This window comes from Hemicordylus capensis, chromosome 1 (assembly GCF_027244095.1).
Source record: "Hemicordylus capensis ecotype Gifberg chromosome 1, rHemCap1.1.pri, whole genome shotgun sequence".
Taxonomy (NCBI): domain Eukaryota; kingdom Metazoa; phylum Chordata; class Lepidosauria; order Squamata; family Cordylidae; genus Hemicordylus; species Hemicordylus capensis.
In genome coordinates this window covers 365,349,789-365,368,658 of record NC_069657.1, presented here as the reverse complement: position 1 = coordinate 365,368,658, position 18,870 = coordinate 365,349,789, and the positions used below count along the sequence as shown (strand labels likewise).

Genomic DNA, 18,870 nt, shown 5'->3' with positions numbered 1-18,870 from the left:
TCAAGCAGGGACAGTTGTTAAGCTCGTTCACACAGTTGAAACCCCTGGTGGCTAGGGAGGGCTGTAGGGAAGTCAGGAGTATAGCTACCTTCCCCACACAATCGTCTTGCTCCTGTTGCTGCACTGCACTGCGGCTCACATGACCACTGCTGCGGTGAATGGCACATTGTTCTTGAGGCCAGGGAAATGCTGCATGGCCTCCAGAAATCCCACAATGCACCACATGAGGAGAGCAGTGCATTGAGGGATTCTCCCTCAAGCTGGGCACCTGGCTCTGTGTCTACTGAGGCTGCAAGCAGCCTGAGCATTTCACATGACTGGGAGTCCCAGTAGAAGGACACACTTGTGCCCTTGTACCTGGGTGTACAGCAGGGGCCCCTGCCAGCCTTACCAGCTCCGATGTTCATTCAGCAGCCAAAGCCAGAGAGGCCCCAGGCAGGGCAGGTAGCCAGGTGGGGCAGCCCAACAAGCAGCCAGCTGAGACGCTGCGAGATCAAGGAGCCGGGCTAGAGGGGCCGGGGGAAGGGCGGAGGCGAGCGAGGGAGGAGGTAGCAGCAGACAGAGGCACAACTGAGGGGGATATGGGCGAGAGCAGCCTGATATGGCAGGGCGGAGGTCCAATTAGCAGGGGCGTGGGATGCATCAGTTGACAGGAGGGATTTAAGGCAGGGTCGGCCAGTGATGAGAGGCAGTTGGAGGGTGAGTGCTGGAGGCCTCCGAAGAGAGACTGCCACAGCGACCCCAAGGAGCCTGGAGGAGGAAGGCTCAGGTGAACCAAACCCCCTTCCCTCAAAAACTCTGGGGCCCTGCCTGGGGAAGGGGAGAGGGAGAGGTAAAACAGCCATGGAGAGACTACAGTGGCGTGACACTGGGTAATTCCTGGGCCACCCAGTGGGGCAGTGCTGGGATCAGTCACAATTCTGGTGCTTTACATGAGCAGCCCTACCCAGGTAGGACTGCCCAAGGATGGGTAGGCCTGATCGTGTGAACGAACTTATTGTCTCAGTTTAACAACAGCCTCCCTTGAGACACATTAATGCAACGTGAGGATAGTATGACTGCGCTGAAAGCACCTGTTAAAGCACAATTAACTTACTGCATTCAGTGACACAAAATGTAGTGATGGCATCTAACTTAGATGACTTAAGAAAAGAGGGATAGACTTGTAAGAGACATCCCTTGTGAAGGGATGTACATAAAAAACGTGTATTATGTCTTTCCTTTACAGAAATGTTACAGTTGCTAATACACTCTTTCAAAGCATTATCAGAAATATATACCTAACAGTACTTACCTGCCAGTCAAAAGTCATGAATCTATCCTTATCCCAGTTGCGGCATACTATGTAATGCATATAACAAGTTGATGGGCACTTCAATCAAAGCACATTTTAAAAGTATGCAGAGCATTCAACATACATAGGAATGTATATTGTGTGAGTTTTCACTATGGGTGAAAAAAACCCTCACCCTGCTTTCCTAAGTAGGAAAAGGGAGAAGCTTCATTTTTATGTGCTTTTAAAGTAAAGCCTTAAATATGCAGTCAAAATGAGCTCTTCCATAATAGTGTCACACGCACACATGATAATGTGAGCGATTGTAGTTAAAATTGTATCAGTCACCACTTGAGATTTTTTTTAAGCCAAATTGGGTAGGCTGCTAGTATATCTAGTCAGGTAATGCCTTGCGCTATGAAAATTCATAACAGCTAAATTGCTTTGCTATGAAACATGATTGTAGCTGTACAATATTCAGTTATCCTTCTTCTTGTGGAATTTAACTATATGCAAATAAGAAGTTACCTCTGGAGTCAACAGCCTAGGCTCTTGGAAAGTGATACATGATGGAGAATTATCTGCCAGACAAAGATTACATTTTGGAAATGGCGAGATTTGTATATTGTATTTACCTAATACATTATTACAGCACCATAAATAACATGCAGACCACAATGCATATTTAATTAGGTAAATCACACTTATTAGAAGCTAGTATTAACAGTGATTAGAGTTTAGGGATTCATTATTCATTTCAACAACACTGTGCCATAATACCCAGCTCTACTTAAATACTAGCCAGTAATAGAAATTCACAGAGGTAGCAACAGCAAGGGAGATACCAGAATGAATAATCAATGGCTAGCAACTGTCAATAAATAAGTCCATCCTGAGAGAGCATTGCAAGGCAAAGAGGCAACTTTTAAAGTGGTAGCTTTCTTACATTTAGCAGAGGAATAGCAACTGTCCCTATTCATCCCAAACTAGTCTCTCCCAGTAGATGCTGCTGGTGTTTCTTTTGTGTCTTTTTTTAAAAATTATTATTAGATTATGAGCCCCTTTAGGAAGAGATTCTGCTAAATAGGTTTGAAAACTTTATGTTGAAAGGCAATAGAATAATGGCTGGCATACCATACAAGGGTACATCAGCCCTGCAATGCTGTGTGCATGCAAGTTGCACAAATGATGTTACACATGAGTGAGCCCATTGTTTCCAATTTGTGCAACTTGTGTACATGCAATGTTACTGGGCTGACGTACCATTGCCAATAATAATAATAGTAATAATGGTGAAAGCCCAATCAATATATCCAGACGTGAACAAGGAACAACTAGGGACACATAGCACCAGCAAGGGCAAGTAAGTAATGAGCCTTTTTAAATGAAAGGAATGTGGCTATTTATCCTTGGCTTCTGCCAGCAGCATCTGAGTGATCACCAAATAGGTACAAACTGATTGGGTTAGGCTGACTGACAGCTGGATTCTCTGCATGTTGACCTGGAAATAAACCCCACTCCATTCACAGACCTAATTCTATAAAGTGTAAATAAGATTGTGTCCTGACTAGGGATGTGCAAGCCAGCTTGATTTGAACCACACTTTGAATCGAGCCAGCCCAGTTTGGCCGGTCCGAGTTCCAACCGGACTAGTCCTGGTTCTAAGAATTGGTTTGTGGACTGGTTTGGGGATACTTGTAAAGGGGAATCCCTAATCCCTATCCTAAAGTTGTGAGAGAAACTTTAAAAGTTTCACCTAAAGGTGGAGAGAGAAGGGGGCCTCCAAACCTTTAGCAGAGGCGGCGAGGCAGTTGCAGGGACATCAGAGGCAGCAGGGGTCAGTGGCAGGGGCTTCTCCAAGCCCCCTGCTGGCCTCCTGAATGCCCAGGTTGTCATTCAGGAGGCTGGCAGGGGACTTGGAGGAGTCCATGCCGCAACTCCCTGCCACCTCTGTTGTCTCTGCCACTTTCTCACTGCCTCTGCTAAAGGTACAGAGGCCACTTTCTCTCACCACCTCCCCCTCCCCGCCGCCGGCACCTTTAGGATAGGGATAAAAGATGCCCCCTTTACTTGTAAAGGGGAATCCTCAAGGATTCCCCTTTACAAGTATCCCTGAACTGGCCCGCAAACCTATTTGGCTCAGTTCAATGGCTGAACCAGACTGGACCCAGTTCAGCCAAACCTGAAGCTAGACCCAGTTTGGCCAAAACCAATGCCACACCCAGTTTGGCCAAACCCAAAGCCGGACCAGGTTCGGCTGAACCCAAACCTGGACTGGGCCAGGTTGGTTGGAATGCGGTTCGGATTCAGCCAGCTCACACATCCCTAGTCCTGACTGGACGAGCAATTAGCTGATACTACCCTGAAAGAATAGCAGCTTGTTGGGCTAGATATAATCTCAATCACAGATTCTTCTGCGATGGTGAGGCAGCTAAGATTTTAAAGGAAGGTAAAAGAAGATGTGCATTTGAGATGAAAGGAGACCCATGCAAAATTCACTGCAAAATCTTATAAGGAAATGCAATCAAAGTTTGGCAGAGTTGGCTGCAGTTGTGGCTGCGGTTTTTTAGACTTGTATGGCTTTGTAAGATGGTTTGTTTGTTTTGTTTGTTTGTTTGTTTGTTGGAAACACTTGATATACCGCCCACTCTTAAAATTACATTCTAAATAAAACTAAAGTAACTAATGGGAGGGGGGCGGACATCTGAAAACCCCAGGAATGGGGCTAGATTAGGTGTTGGGTCAATGAAAGGGCTCCTTGTATGTATATCTATTCTCCTTTTATTTAAAGCATGCTTTCCCCAATGATGTTCTGTCCCTTTAAATGCAGGAACTGCAAGGATGTGGTATCCCTGTTGCCAAGCAGCAGGAGGAGGAGCAAGGAGACTGCAAAGGGCATGGCAGAATTATTATTATTATTATTTCTTGTTTACACAGTAAGACAGGTGTTATTGACTGGTTTGTTTTATCCAGACATCGAGTCCTTCCCAAGGACCTGGGATGGCTGAATTTTATTGTCAATTGTTATAGATATCGTCACAGAATATAGGCTGTTCCCAGTAAAGCTGCTTTTTGTAATTGGCTGATGGTGATTTCTGTGGCCCCTATGGTGTTGAGGTGCTCTTCAAGTTGTTTTGGAACTGCACCCAGGACGCCAATTACCACTGGGATTATTTTGGTCTTCTTCTGCCACAGCCTTTCCATTTCAATTTGTAGATCTTTGTATTTGGTGATTTTTTTCTATTTCTTTTTCTTCTATTCTGCTATCCCCTGGTATTGCTATGTCGATTATTTTCACTTGTTTTTCTTTCTTCTCAACTACAGTTATATCTGGTGTGGGGAAATAGAATCCATTGAGCATATTCTATTATCCTTTAAATTACATAGGCAACCAAGGGAGCACTTAATTTTACCTCTGGTCTGTAAACAGACAGATCGATCTGCTGAACAACTTGTTAAATTCTTACTTTCTGATGAAAATGTTTTAAATTTTAACTCTGTAGCCAAATTTTGTTATATTGCTTTTAAGATGTATAATGAGAACCTATAGAGTTTTCTATAAATTGTTCTGCTGTTTGCATGCATGGATTGTTTGGTCTAGGACCGTAAATAAAACTTGACTTGACTCTGGTGTATTGTGTGGCAGATGTTTGTCTGTTTGTAGTCGGAAGTCCCGTAATATTTTTACATCTTCATTTTCTTCAACTTTTTCAATTTTATGGTCCCACCAATGTTTGGCTACAGGTAGCTTGTATTTTTTGCAGATGTTCCAGTGTATCATTCCTGCTGCCTTGTCATTCCTTTGTTTGTAGTCAGTCTGTGCGCTCTTTTTACAACAGCTGATTAGGTGGTCCACTGTTTCATCTGCTTCTTTACAAAGGTGGCACTTGCTGTTTGTTGTTGACTTTTCGACTTTTGCTCTTATTGCATTTGTTCTTAGCGCCTGTTCTTGCGAAGCCAGTATTAAACCCTCTGTTTCTTTCTTCAAGTTGCCATTCTTAAGCCATTGCCAGGTCTTGGTGATGTCTGATTTTCCACTTATATTGTGCAAATATTGACCATGCAGTGGCTTATTTTTCCATTTTTCTGCTCGGTTCTTGACTTGTTCTTTCTTGTAGGCCTGCTTTGTTTCATTGGTGTTGAATAGTTTCGCGTTATTGACCATTTGAAGTGCATCTTCTTCACTGTCCTTGATATATTCTGCAAGGCCTCTTTTCTCCTCCTCTACTGTTTGATGGACTTGCAGCATTCCTCTTCCACCTGAGCTGCGAGGGAGGTATAGCCTATCTACATCATTGTGGGGGTGCAGAGCATGATTGATGGTCATGATTTTCCTGGTCTTACGATCCAGCGTCTCTAGCTCAGCCTGGGTCCAGTCTATTATTCCTGCAGTGTATCTGATAACAGGTATAGCCCAGGTGTTTATCGCTTGTATGGTGTTCCCGCCATTGAGTTTGGACTTGAGGATTTTTCTAACTCTTCTGAGGTATTCACTTCCAATTTTTCTTTTAACTTCAGTGTGTGCGATGTTATCAGCCTGGAGAATGCCCAAGTATTTGTAATGTTCTTTCTCTTCCAGGTTCTTGATGTTGCTTCCATTGGGCAGTTCTATTCCTTCTGTTTTTCTTATTTTCCCTCTGTTCATTATTAATGCAGCACACTTGTCTAGTCCAAACTCCATTGCTATATCGCTACTGAATATATGGACAGTGCTTAGCAGTGATTCGATTTCTGACTGAGACTTTCCATACAACTTCAGATCGTCCATGTACAGCAGATGGTTGATTTGACTTGATGTTTTAGATGTTTGGTATCCGAGGCCTGTTTTGTTTAGTATTTGTGAAAGTGAGGTCATGGCGATTACAAACAACAGAGGGGATAGTGAGTCCCCTTGGAAAATGCCTCTTCTGATGCTAACCTGTCCAAGTGTCTCGCCATTGATTGTTAACTGTGTACTCCACATGCTCATTGCTTTTTTTATAAATATCTGAATGTTTTTGCTGACACCAGCTGTTTCTAAACATTTTAGTATCCATGTGTGAGGCAATGAAACAAAGGCTTTCTTGTAGTCCATCCATGCAACACTTAGATTTGTTTTTCTTCTCTTGCAATTTTCTAAAATCAATTTGTCAATCAGCAGCTGGTCTTTTGTGCCTCTGGTGTTCAGACAATTTCCTTTCTGTTCAACTGGAAGCTGTTTGTTAGTTAATAAGTGTAGCATGACTTCATCTGCTATTATTCCAGTTAATAATTTGAACATGGTTGGAAGGCAGGTTATCGGTCTATAATTACTTGGAACTGCACCTTTTGCTGGGTCTTTCATGATGAGATTTCCCAGTTGTTAGCCATTGTTCAATATCACCTCCTAGCAAAATGTGATTGAACTGTTTTGATAGTTGTTTATGAAGGCTTGTTAGGTGTTTAAGACAAAAGCCATGCAGTTCATCATTGCCTGGAGCAGTCCAATTTTTAATTTTCTTTGCTCTTTCACTTATTAATTCTGGTGTTATTATTAGATCTTGCATTTGTTGGTTACATTCTTTGACCTCTTTCATCCAGCCTGCTTTCTTATTATAATCTATTGGATTGTCCCATAATGTCCCCCAGAATTGCACAGTTTCTTCTTGATTTTGTGTTTCTATGTTTCTTGCAGTTTCTCCTTCTATGCTTTGGTAGAAACATCTCTGATTCGACTGGAATTGGAGATTCTGCCTGTGTTGTGTAATTCTGGCTTCATACCTGCTAATCTTCTTTGACACTGCTGTTATTTGCTGCTTTATTATTTCCAGGACTTCTCTAATTTTCCTTGAATCTAGGTGGTATTTTTGGATCAGATACTGTTTGGTGTTTTCATTCTTCAGCTTCTTGTCTTTCATATCTTTCAATTTACTAGCATCTGATCTAAGCCTGGAGATTTTATTTTCTAATCTAATCTTCCATTTAGGTGATGTACTGCTTTCTTTTTTGACAGGTCCACTGATCTTATATCCGAGCTCTTGTGCTGTTATTGTTGCTGCACTGTACATTAGTTGGTTTGTTTCTTGCAAATTCTAGGTTGTTATCTCTGCAAGTGCAGCATTGACATCTTTTAATGCCTGAGCAAGTTGTTTTTTGGCAACTGTTTTTAGAGCTGGAAGTCGAACCCTGGTGGTTGTTTGGTTCATGTGCTCAGTTATTTTTTGCTTTAGTTCTTGTTGCTTTTCTGTTAAACGGCATTTGGGTTTTTGAGGTGAAGGCAAAGGGGTGGTTGCCTGGTTTTGATTTTGAAACAGCTCAGTAACAGTGGCATCCTCGATTTCCAACACCTCCTCCACCTGCGCCTGAGCAACTTCTTCAATTGGTGGTAATTCTTCTTCCAGATCTTGAGCCTGTGTTGCTCTTTCCAGTTCTTCCAGCTCAACTCCTGTGAACACTTTATTTCTTATTATGTATCTTCTCTGGTCTGCTAGCCTTTGTTCTGTTATTTCTGTATCTGGATGCTTCTCTTTCCAAATTTGGTACATTCTTTTTAAATAACCTGGTTGGACTAGACATGTAATAGCAGATCATTATTTCCTTGTTGGCATTTTTCGTATATTTTTTTCGGTTAAGCGACGTTTCTTCCAGCAACTTTGCTGTCTTCAGCCCTGGTTGCTCAACTGAAGATCCTGAGTCCTGTTGCCCACTTGCCACCAGATGTCCAGGGACTATAGCACCTGGCACGGTCCTTGTTGACCCGGGCGACGACCGATCCGGTATAGATTCATTAAAGTTACGTCTCACCATATTGTTGATGGGAGAGGCACTCTTTGTCTGGCTCCTCTGGTGAGACCTGTCCAGTATGGTTGGACCTCTGGCATAGCTTTCACCTTCCTCAGAGCATACAAGCCCCACAACCACGCCAAGGTAGTGCCTCACTGGGGGTTGTTGTTGTTGTTGTTATTAATATTATTAATTCAGTTTCTATACCGTTCTTCTAAAAATGGCTCAGGGCAGTTTACACAGAGAAATAATAAATAAATAAAATGGCTCCCTGTCCCCAAAGGGCTCACATTCTTAAAAAACACAAGATACACACCAGCAACAGTCACTGGAGGTACTGTGCTGGGGGTGGATAGGGCCAGTTACTCTCCCCCTGCTAAATAAAGAGAATCACCACAGTAAAAGGTGCCTCTTTGCCCAGTTAGCAGGGGACTGCTACAAGGTAAAAGCCTAAAAAAACATGGTTATGTTTCTGTGAAGTGTCCTTGATTTCTTTTAAAATGGCAAGCATGTTGCCATTGGAATGTTGTTTCAAGAATATCATAGCATAGCATTTTGACTAAAAAGAAAGAAAAGGGGGAAGAATTAATAGAAAATCATTGTGATCTGAATAAACATCATTTTATAACTGCTTCCCTTGTAAGCATAAAGTATCCTATCTAAGTTTAACTAAGAACTTTTTAAAGAAACATCTCCATTGCCTCCTTTTCCTTTCTTCCTCCTTTCCTTCCTTTTTCTGACTCCACCCCCCACACTCTCTACAAGATCCCCACTGGGAGAGACTTGTAAATCACCAAAAAAAAAAAAAAAGGATACAACACAAATATTACATATATATTAGGGTATACAGTTAGGTTATGAAAAGACAAGACATGTGATGGGGAAAGTGACCTGGGAGCAGATAGCATCTTAGTAACAGAACTGGCTCCCTCACCCTAGTATTCGATCCACTGGCATGTTCAGTATGTATAACAAACATCGATGGAAAGCAGCTTGACAGAGGCTGGTCAGGAATGCTTTTAAAAATAACTTTGAAGGTGGGTAGTAAAGCTACAGTGCTCACAGTAGAAGTGTGATATTTGTCTTTTTTCTAAGCTCTCTTGATCATTCAAACAAATGGGGAAGGCATTAATTAATTAAATAAATAAAAGAAGCACTTGAACATGCTAGTAGTGGTAGAAAAATACTTAATATCAACCCCGCCCTCCACAAATCCAGCTTGCTTCCAGATAATCTTCAAAATGGCACTTCTTCCTTCATCCCCCTATAGATGCCACATGGCAGATAATGCCAGAATAACTGCATAGAAAGCAAACTCTTAGAACAGTCTGCTTCCTGATTACTAATTTCCCTTTGATGTTCACTTGCTCCATCTGAGCAAAATAGGGAGAAATGGTCTCCCTCTATTTATTTGAATTCAAAAGTAAATTTCATTGGGATCCCTTAATAGCCTTTTGTGTGCACTTTCCAAATATTTGAGCTCTTCTAGCACAAATATCGGCAAGAAGAGGATTTAAAACTCAGTTGGTCAAATATTTGCCCAGTGTCAGCTCTGAATTATTTTGCTTTAAATAATTACAATTTAATATTTTGCTGGATTGGAACTCTTTGTCGGGAGCATAAACAATACCACATAAAAACTACATATTTTATGTTTCCTGGGAATACTGTAATTTTCTGTTGGGAAACATGGAATTGTAGTTTTCTCAACTGTTCAGTTCATTCCAAGAGGCAATAGAAACTACAAATCCCATTCTTCCCAGCAGGAATAAGGAGAGGCCACTGAGGCCTCTCGTATACCTAGCAAGTCCTCCTCAATGCTTTTTACTCTCTCCCTTTTCTCAAAGGTAAGGTTTTTCCTTGCTTAGAGGGGAGACTGCCAGAGGGGTTGTTCTTCACCCATTAGGCTTTTCCTTAGCATTTCCAAAAACACATCCTCCATAATGTGAGAATTTTTTGAGGAATAAAAGCTTTTAAAAAGTTGGCCCCTAACTAAGGAGATTAGAAGCCCCATATTATGCAACTTTGGACCCATTTGGACATAACATCAAATCAGAGGTAAACATGCCAGAGATTTGAGTTTGTGATTGTCCAAAAGCATGAAGCCATAGTTTCATCATCCAACCACTGGATGTTATCAATGGGGTGTGGTTTCTTTGGTTTTAATGTACACAAAGGTGTGGCGGGGGGACCAGACTGAGGGACATGTCCAAAAATCCTGGGAGAAGACACCGATTGACAGATCATGGAAGGGCTGGGGCTGGTCATATCGTACTCCAGGAACAGATCTTACTGAATTCCTAGGAGGGGATATGTATATTAAGGCAGGCAAAGGATCCTGGGATTTGGTTCACTGTAACCAAGGGTGCTACCAGGCTTGCGGACCTGGGCATAGCAGTAAGAAAGATCCAACAGACGCTCATCGTTGTGCCTGCTTTCCAGCCAGGGGCTTAGCCTTCTCATGAGAGGGCCAGTCCACCAGAGAAAACAGGAACACCAATGTGTTTCAGCTCTCCATTTGCCTGCACTCTCATGAGGTAAACCCAACTATAGAGTGCCCCACTGTTGTGGGATCCCAGCAGCACTGGTTAACAATCGAACTCATACTCCACACTTTCCCCCTTGCACCCAACCCTTCCAGACTTCAAAGTAGTCCAGGCTAGACTTGAAAAGAATATTCGCTAGTGCAGTCATTATAATTGAAGATAATATTTTGGAGAATTATTCTGTCCATTCTATTAAATGCATTGGCGAATATTATTTCCCAAGTCTAGTCCGGGCCACTTCGGGTGTTCAAGTGGTTTCAGGTTGGGTGGGCAGACAAGTAGATACTGAGTATGAAGCTAATCAGTACCTGCTGGACCATTACCTTACTGGGCAGCAAATGAAAACCAGCCACTGCAGGGTACTCTGGGATGGGACACCCATGGATTAGAATGGTCCCTGGCTAGCCAGGTGACCGTGTGCAGCACAACCAAGCAAGGAGATGTATTGCAGGGAGACCAGACTCTTTTAAAGGGCATTTATATTCCCAGCAGTCTCTCGGACCAGGAGGAATGCTGCCGAGGCACCCTACCCAGGACTTTGGTGGACTGTCGACTGGGCTGGGCGGTAAGAACCTTCCTGCCCACTAGGAATGTGCACAGACCGGTTCGGAGGCCATTCTAAAGGCCTCCAGACCGGTCCGGTCACGGGGTGGTTTTGGTTCGGAAGGGTAGTTTGAGGGGTTCCATTAAGGGCGGGGGGGGCTTTACTTACCCCTCCCGCGCTTTCCACACTCTGCCGCCGTATTTACTGTAAAAATTGCTCCTCCGATGGCTCCTCCTCCGATGGCTGCTGCGTTTAAAAAAAAATGGCTGCCCCCTTGAAGCCCCGGCCCCCTGCTGCTGCTGCTGCCCTCTTGAAGCCCCCTCCCGCCTCCTTAAATCTCGCCCGGGCCCCGAGATTACTCTTCAGAAGCGGGCGGCGGGGAGATGTCCTCCCGCCCCCTTCCCTGCCGGGCTCAGGCTGCAAAAGACTTTAGGAAGGCTTCTGAAGACTTTTGCAGCCTGAGCCCGGCAGGGAAGGGAGCGGGAGGACATCTCCCCGCCGCCCGTTTCCCTGCCGGTCTGCCAAAGTACTTTTACTTTTGCAAAAGTACTTTTACTTTTGCAGACCGGCAGGGAAACGGGTGGGACGCCCGTTTCCCTGCCGGTCTGCAAAAGTAAAAGTACTTTGGCAGACCGGCAGGGAAACGGGCGGCGGGGAGATGTCCTCCCGCTCCCTTCCCTGCCGGGCTCAGGCTGCAAAAGTCTTTAGGAAGGCTTCTGCGCGTGCGCGCGCAGAAGCCTTCCTAAAGTCTTTTGCAGCCTGAGCCCGGCAGGGAAGGGGGCGGGAGGACATCTCCCCGCCGCCCGCTTCTGAAGAGTCATCTCGGGGCCCGGGCGAGATTTAAGGAGGCGGGAGGGGGCTTCAAGAGGGCAGCAGCAGCAGGGGGCCGGGGCTTCAAGGGGGCAGCCATTTTTTTTAAACGCAGCAGCCATCGGAGGACAATTTTTACAGTAAATACGGCGGCAGAGTGTGGATAGCGCGGGAGGGGTAAGTAAAGCCCCCCCCCGCCCTTAATGGAACCCCCCACCCCAGTGCCGGACCGCAGCTCCGCGGTTCCGTGCACACCCCTACTGCCCACATGTGTGTTTCTATGACCTGGCATTCTCATGAGAGAGTGGTCTGCTCTGGAACAAGATCCATCTTTGTCGCACAAGAAAAATCTTTTGTGTGATTTAATCCTGCTTTAGATGGATGGTTTTTCTCATGAGGTTTGGCCAAGACCAAGAATACCTGCACACAGGGGAAGGGCCTGGGCCCCGCTCCCCTACCAACTTGTACAAAAAGTAGAATAATGCTATCAAAACTCAAAGGGGCAACTCCTAACTAATCTCGCCCTCTTCCTAGTAGTCATATCTTATCCATCCAAACATAAGCACTCATACACAGGATAGGGATGGAGGTCTGGAGGAGGAAAAAATGCAAGTCCCAGGAGAAATGGGGGGCAGGGACTGCTGGGCATATCTGCTGGAGAATGGGCTGGTGTGTCACAAGTGGCCGGTAACAGTCTCATTATGTGAACAGATGAGAAAAGGTAGAGGGATCACTTGTGTAGTCTGTTTTTAAAAAGTACAAGTGAGAAGAGTGGGACCTGATCCTCTCTTCCCAGGGGATACGAAGAGGAAAGGAAGAGGGAGGCCACGAGACCATTCCTCCCCAGCTGTGGAAAACAGTAGTCCGAATGGTATGAAGGGCTTTCTACCTATAAAACCGTAAACTGCTTAGGGTTAGGGTATTTAAGAGACCATCTTCTTCACCATGAGCCTCACTGCCTGTTGAGATCATCTGGAGAGGTTCATCTGCGGTTGCCATCAACTTGTTTGGTGGCTACTTGGGAACAGGCCTTCTCCATAGCTGCCCCTGGTCTTTGGAATGCATTCCCCTGCTGAAATAAGAACCTTTCCATTTCTGGCAACTTTTTAAAAGGTGCTGAAGACACATTTATTCACCCAGGCTTTTAATTAGATTTATAGTTTTAATATTTTTAATGTTGGGTTATAAATGATTTTAATGTTAATGGTTTTAATGTTTAAATGATTTTAATTGTTTAATTGATTTAATGTTTAAATGGTAGTAATTGTAAACTGCCCAGAGACGCAAGTTTTGGGTGGTATAGAAAATTGAAATATTTATTTATTATTTTATTTATTTAATACATTTATATACCGTCCAAAATGCAAGTTCTCTGGGCAGTTTACAGGACAATAAAAACAGCCAATAAAAGATTAAAACATTTCAACAATTAAAATTAAAAAGTTAAAATTATTCAAACACAATTAAAACAGTATCTAATTAAAAGCCTGGATGAATAAATGCATCTTGACTGCTGTTTTGAAAGTTGTAAGAGATGGAGAAGCTCCTATTTCAGCAGGAAGTGTGTTCCAAAGCCTCAGGGCAGCAGTGGAAAAGGCCTGTCCCTGAGTAGCCACCAGACGAGCCAGTGGCAACTGCAGACAAACCTCTCCAGATGATCTCAATGGGCAGTGTGGTTCAATAAATAAACAAATAAATAAAATCAGAAAGGGTTAACACGTCTTTGCCTGCCAAGGGTGAGTGAAAACTGCCAAAAAGGCATAATTGCTCTGAGCATGCCCCCTCTAACACCGCAGCCAATGTTTGCAGCTTCACTAGCATGCTGATGCCTTGCCCACAGTCTGGTAACAAGAGCAGAATGGAGCTTGCTGGGTTGCATCCTAGGTGGACTAGGAAGAGGGAGGGGTTCCTCTGCCCAGAAGCTGGAAGTTGCCAAACCGCAGTTAGTCAATTGTCTGCAGCATGATTCTTGGCTTAACAGATTAATCTCAGCTTCGTCTACCTGAGGTTTCACGCTATTTCCAAATGAGACCTCTGTGTAGAGATTAGAGTATCAGACTAGGATTTGGGGGACCAAGGTTCATATCCCACTCATATGGATTTTGATATTCTTCAATATGGGCCCTGAAATTCTTCAGATCTGAATAATTGGCTCAGATTTTTAGAATTGGGGTTTGGAGCTGCATGTGGATTACCTCAATTAAAACCCACCCAATATGAAGGAGAGGATATATCCCTGCACCATGGAGTCCAGGGGCAAAATTATGTTGAAGATGGCCCCGGGAAAAGAAGTCAAGATGGGCTCCTGGTCTCCTCCTCCTCCACTCACCTATGTCATTGCTTCAGAAGATCTATATGGACATGGTGAAGAACAAAACACATTCTTGGCATGCTCTTTCTCTTGCTCCTATGCATACAATATCACACACTCCCCACGCTCTGACCAGAAGCTTACCAAATGAGTCAGGGAGGAAGGAGGGGAGAGCAAAGAGCAGGGTGTTTTCCAGACAACAGGCCAGGACCCCCTCCCTCATAGACCATTTGTTCCCATTCCCCTTTGTTCAATTATAGCTGTGCCCCTGATGGAGTCTCCACGCTGGGAAAACTCAGGACCAATTTAAACTGCCCTTAGGATCGCTGATCTTAGTATGAATTTGGATAGCTGATCTTACTCCATGCATTTGGATCCATGCATGCAACAATGACATTTAAATGTTTCTCCCCACCACTTGGGTTGCCTGCTCAAAAAAGGACTTTTCTCTGGGGCCAGGATGGGATCTGAAGTGCCTCACTTTAAGTTAAATATCTGACCACGGAATGTGACATGACTCAGGAGATAAGACCTTATTTTTAGTGGGAAAGTAAACCTTCAGCAAAGCTAGGCTGCCTCCTGGGTTTATAAGAACCAGTGTTGTGGAAAAGTGTCATCACGAGTCTTTGTGAAAAAGCTTCATGAAAACCATCCAGGTATGGCTGATATCGAACAAAAAATCCTTAACTAAAAATAGGCTTGGTGTCCATATATGGACAAGAATACAGAAAAATCAATTCATATCTGTCATTCTTGTCAGTTTGTACAAGCTAGGCTATGTCTTGTATTAGAAAATAACTAGATACTGCGGCTGGAGCCCATGGAATCCACTCTCTTATTGATTTTGCTTGCTTTTTTATGAGGCCAAACTTTTTGATATTTGTAGAAGCAATCAAATGACCAGACATTATCTGTATGTCCTCAGTTATACTGACAGTACCTTTGATTTGGAGACACATGAATTACCACTCCTGTTTGATACGATCTTTACAACCTGAGCATTGGAGAAACTTTTTGTAGCCTAATAACATTGGTCTTGCATATTACTGTATGTCTGCCTTTAGATACTGGGGCTGAAATAAGGAAGTAGGCACATTATGTGAGGACTTTTCAGTTATCATAAAATAGTTTTCAAGGGAGACAAATGCTTTTACATTAGAAAATAAAACTCTTATTTCCTCTCTTTTCGTGAAAACATCAGCAGGTTGTGAACTCGGGGTCATTCAGTGTTCTAATTATGGAAGGAGAGGTAGGACCCCCTACGAAATCCAAAAACTCAGCCCCAGATTCCACTCAGAAATAAGCATTTGTACAGGACTTTTGAGAGTTAATGAGACTTCAAGGTCATTCACACAACCAAAACCCCTGGGGCTGGTGGGAAAGCAGGATTATACCCACCTTCTCCCACACAATGAAGGATTTGCAGTGCTCCACCATGCCACGCACCCACATAATCGGTGCAGCAGAGATCACTTTATAGGGATCTGGAGGAGGAAGCCCACCATCCCATGATGCATTGTGTGGGCAGCAAAGAATTTGCCTGTGTCAATGAAGCAGCTCCTGACTTCCTGGCAACTCTATAAGCAGCACTGCTGGAAGCAAGCTGGGCTATTGGGAGCTACGGCAGAAAGCCCCAGTCGCACACACCATTGGGGCTGTGAGGTAAGATGGGGCTCTGCCCCTCTTATCTTGGTAAAAGTCAGGGTAAAAGAACAGGGTAGCCCTGCTCTGGAGCAGTAGGTTAGGAGCAGCTCCCGAGGCTCCAAACGAACCTCTCTACCCAGGTTTTCCTGCTCCTACCCTGCTATGGCAGGTCATGAGAATGATCTTTTCATGTGGGTTCTCTTGCTATAATTTTCATGAAAACCCTGTAAGGTAAGTGAGCATTATTATCACCCTGTTGCAGATGGAAGTGAAGTTGAGGGGAAGTGGTTTGCCTAGGATATTTGAGATGACATCTGAAAGTAGGACTTCTTGATTTGCAGTTAAGTCTCTTAGCCTCTACACCAGACCAGTCATGGCCTCCTTGATGCCTTCTAAAAGCTGTAGGTAAGAGCAAGACATCAGGGAACTGTCCCTCTCTACAAGTTGACCACTGCTTGGCATTCAGAACTAAAGACTTGGCTGAGGCAAGAGCAGCCCAGCCCAGCCGTACAAAAAATGTCTCTCTCTGCCTCAAACTCGTTTAAGCAGAACAAAGTGCTCAGCTCTGAATTCAGATGCCAGGTCCACAACTTCCAGTGCTTCCGCACAGCTTGTAGAGCTTCAAGATGCTTATGCTCTGAGGAAGTTTCAGGCCGGCTTTCCCCACTTCCCAACCCCAATATAAGGGCTGGATTAGACATGACATGAGCCCCATTCAGACATTTCTCTCTCCAAACAGCTCATGGTTACAGCCAGGCTGCCGATCATGGAAGTGCCTTCCCTTGTGGATACAGTGAGCCCCCCTGCAGACGACTGCCACTGTAACTGTGAGCAGCTGGAGAGAGGGGGTGAGTGGCAGCTTTGGGGCAGGACTTCCTACACACTTTCGGAGTTGTAACCATGAGCTGTTTGGTGAGCAAAACATCTGAATGGGCCTATGAAGTCATGTGTATCTTTCCCCAGACTTTAAGTAAAACCAAAAGCAGCCATAGGGGGCTATGAATTTGGGCAGAGAAATTGTGTGGAGAGGGCCACACACAATTCTAACTCTTTCCTCTGGCCATTTTTGTGCTCATAGTCCTGTCGCAGTATCTCTGGTCCCCACAGAGAAAAATATATGGTTGTTTGATGGGGCAATCTTGAATTGAAAAATGGCTGTAAGGCAGGGCTATACAACCTTGGCCTTCCAGCTGTTTTTGGACTACAACTCCCACCATCCCCCACCACAGTGGGAAATAATTAGGGATGATGGGAGTTGTCATTGAACAGCTGTAGGAGGGCCGAAGTTCTGCAGTCCTGCTATAGGGGAAGTGCACGGAAACCCACCTCACCACCCCAAGTCTTCTGCTTAAACTCAAAGTCTTCCAAGGCTGCCTTAGGTTAAAAGAAAAGTTAGGGGTCACATACATGTGACTGTGAGTCATGTTTATTTTGGATTAGAGAGTTCTGAACAAAAACTCAGGATTTTGAATCTTTAGTATGGTTCCAAAGCAGAAATCTGGTAACACTGGCACAGACATTACTTCCCACACTTCTACATGTACATATTATGTGAGTATGTGTCAATGACAAGGTAATTTCCCCTAGCAATGCAGCCTTTGCTAACTTGGCAAAGAGGCACCTTTTAACGTGGTGATTCTCTTTATTTAGCAGGGGGAGTGTAACTGGCCCTATCCACCCCTTTGCTGGTGTCTATCTTATGTTTCTGTTTAGATTGTGAGCCCTTTGGGGGCAGGGTTCCATCTTATTTGTTTAATATATCTCTGTGTAAACCACTCTGAGCCATTTTTAGAAGGGCAGTATAGAAATTCATTTTATAATAATAATAATAATAATAATAATAATAATAATAATAGCAGCAGATGAAGTAATGCAACACTTATTAACTAACAAACAGCTTCCAGTTGAACAGAAAGGAAATTGTCCGAACACCAGAGGCACAAAAGACCAGCTGCTGATTGACAACATGATTTTAGAAAATTGCAAGAGAAGAAAAACAAATCTAAGTGTTGCATGGATTGACTACAAGAAAGCCTTCAATTCATTGCCTCACACATGGACACTAAAATTTTTAGAAACAAATGGTGTCAGCAAAAACATTCAGATGTTTATTAAAAAAGGAATGAGCATGCGGAGTAAACAGTTAACAATCAATGGCGAGACACTTGGACAGGTTAGCATTAGAAGAGGTATTTTCCAAGGCGACTCACTATCCCCTCTGTTGTTTGTAATTGCCATGATTCCATTTTCACAAATACTAAACAAAACAGGCCTCGGATACCAAACATCGAAAACATAAGCAAAATCAACCATCTGCTGTACATGGACGATCTGAAGTTGTATGGAAAGTCCCAGTCAGAAATCGAATCACTGCTAAACACTGTCCATATATTCAGTAGCCATATAGCAATGGAGTGTGGACTAGACAAGTGTGCTGCATTAATAATGAACAGAGGGAAAATAAGAAAAACAGAAGGAATAGAAATGCCCAATGGAAGCAAGATCAAGAACCTGGAAGAGAAAGAACCTTACAAATGGTTGGGCATTCTCCAGGCTGATAACATCGCACACGCTGAAGTTAAAAGAAAAATTGGAAGTGAGAGTTAGAAAAATCCTCAAGTCCAAACTCAATGGCGGGAACACCATACAAGCCATAAACACCTGGGCTATACCTGTTATCAGATACACTGCAGGAATAATAGACTGGACCCAGGCAGAGCTAGAGACGCTAGATCTTAAGACCAGGAAAATCATGACCATCAATCATGCTCTGCACCCCCGCAGTGATGTAGGTAGGCTATACCTCCCTCGCAGCTCAGGTGGAAGAGGAATGCTGCAAGTCCATCAAACAGTAGAAGAGGAGAAAAGAGGCCTTGAAGAATATATCAAGAAGATGCACTTCAAATGGTCAATAATGCGAAACTATTCAACACCAATGAAACAAAGCAGGCCTACAAGAAAGAACAAGTCAAGAGCCGAGCAGAAAAATGGAAAAATAAGC

At 43.8% G+C, this 18,870-nt stretch overlaps 1 protein-coding gene and 1 long non-coding RNA gene across 2 annotated transcripts in view; one reads left to right on the top strand and one right to left on the bottom strand.

Annotated features, from left to right (window-relative positions):
• NOX3 (NADPH oxidase 3) overlaps positions 1 to 18,870 on the top strand; it is a 340,950-nt gene that overhangs the window by 63,474 nt on the left and 258,606 nt on the right. The window lies entirely within an intron of this gene.
• The window catches only part of LOC128344126 (uncharacterized), an 89,388-nt gene that overhangs the window by 68,200 nt on the left and 2,318 nt on the right, over positions 1 to 18,870 (bottom strand). Inside the window, exon 2 of the long non-coding RNA XR_008315686.1 lies at positions 1,802 to 1,854. This is a non-coding gene — a long non-coding RNA (uncharacterized LOC128344126). The remainder of the gene's footprint in view (positions 1 to 1,801; positions 1,855 to 18,870) is intronic.